This window comes from Capsicum annuum, chromosome 1 (genome assembly GCF_002878395.1).
Source record: "Capsicum annuum cultivar UCD-10X-F1 chromosome 1, UCD10Xv1.1, whole genome shotgun sequence".
NCBI classification, from domain to species: domain Eukaryota; kingdom Viridiplantae; phylum Streptophyta; class Magnoliopsida; order Solanales; family Solanaceae; genus Capsicum; species Capsicum annuum.
The window spans coordinates 149,135,691-149,137,477 of NC_061111.1; positions in this window are offsets into that span (position 1 = coordinate 149,135,691).

Sequence of the window (1,787 nt, forward strand, 5' to 3'; positions counted from 1 at the left end):
GATTCATGTGAATACATGATTAACCCTTGACTTATGAAATTAAAGATAAATTATGATGCTCACTTGTTGTTCAATACTATGTGCATATACTATGCTCACCGAGTGCTTGATAAATTGTTCATGTGAACTATTAAGAGAATGAAATCATGCCAAGTTAGCTTATTTGCATGTTATATCATGCAAGTGTTTGTCAAAATGCCCCAATGATGAATGATGATCAAGTTCATAGTTTACATGTTTGATGTTATGCAATGTCTCTTAAATTATGTTATCGAATCTTTGGGGTACTTGTACCCGACAATTTAGCTGATTACCTAGATCCACAGTCTATCATAGAACAGTATTAGTCAGGACATGATCAGCAGTGCTCTCATTTAGTTACAGAACTCAGGAAAACTAAGTAGAATCCATATTAGTCTAGTCTAATTCAGTATCTAGTTCAGACTATAGTAAACTCAGTCAGCTAACAGAATTTGTTAGTATTCTATCAGTAAATGAAACTAAGTGAACTCAGTTTAGTACAGCTAAATAGTAATTTCATTAACTATTTAGTCCAGCCTAGTACAGACTAGAATTCAGTTTAGTGTCTATTTAGTTAGGAGTAGGATTCAGCACTGAGTTAACCTAGGAATGGAGGCATTCCTGTCAGTAGATGGTTTGACCTTTAGCAGCAATAACTGCATTACAGAACTATGTAGCCATCATAGGTTGAGGTATCTTCCTGCTAGACATTATGAGGGTTGATACTTTGCATCTGAGTTATCCTGCCGGCGAGGGTTGACTAAAGAGTTTTCTTTTAAAGAGGGTTAACTCATAGCTTGTCCTTACCCGTGGCATGGCATTGACACTCTTCTAATTGGATTTATAGGTTGGACCCTAAATCAGTTAGAGAAGGGGCATGTTAGTTAGAAGATTACCTCTCATAGTCTCAATTCTAGTCTCAGTTTCAGAATAGAACTCAGTTCAGTTCTACAAATTCAGGACTATCAGACATAGCCACTCAGCTCAGTATAGAATTTATTATTGTTCCACGGTATTTAGAACTATTAGATACAGTCATTCAGATAATCAATAATACAGTATTCATAAACTCAAATATCGATTATCAGTATTTCGATTTAGTACTTAGTATGAGCATAATCTGAGTTACAATCTATGTATTTATGCGTATACTCTTAGTCAGTCATACTCATGTTATTCAGTTGTTATTGTGCATGCATATGAACCCATGCATATCATCCTACCTCACTGGGCATACCAGTATATTCAAACTACTGATGTATGTTTTTCTTTACGCTATGATGTCTTATATCATAGGTTCAGACACACAGGTTTTAGAGCATCCTTAGTAGTTAAGATTCTCAACTTTCAGAGTAGTAGTGAGTCCTCATAGTTCAAGGATATGCTTATTATTTACAGTACCTCAATTTTATTTCATAATATGGAGTTAGTTGAGGGCTTGTCCCATCAACTCCACAGTTCAAACAGTTAGAGGTTTTTCCAAACTAGAGTATTTTTAGACAATTGTCCAGTTTTTCAGTATTGATGTTCAGTTTTGGTATTATAATACCATATTCAGTTATATTACAGTGTTGAACCTTATGGAAAGTTTTTGCCTATTTCTGTATATTTACAATACAGCAGGTACCAGTCACGGATTAGCTTGTGGTCCTTCGAGATTATGAGCACCATGTATCATCCACGGTATAGACTCAGGGTGCTAAAAACTTGGTATTAGATCCTAAGGTTCAATAGAGTCCTAGGAAGTCTGAAAGCCATATCTAGTA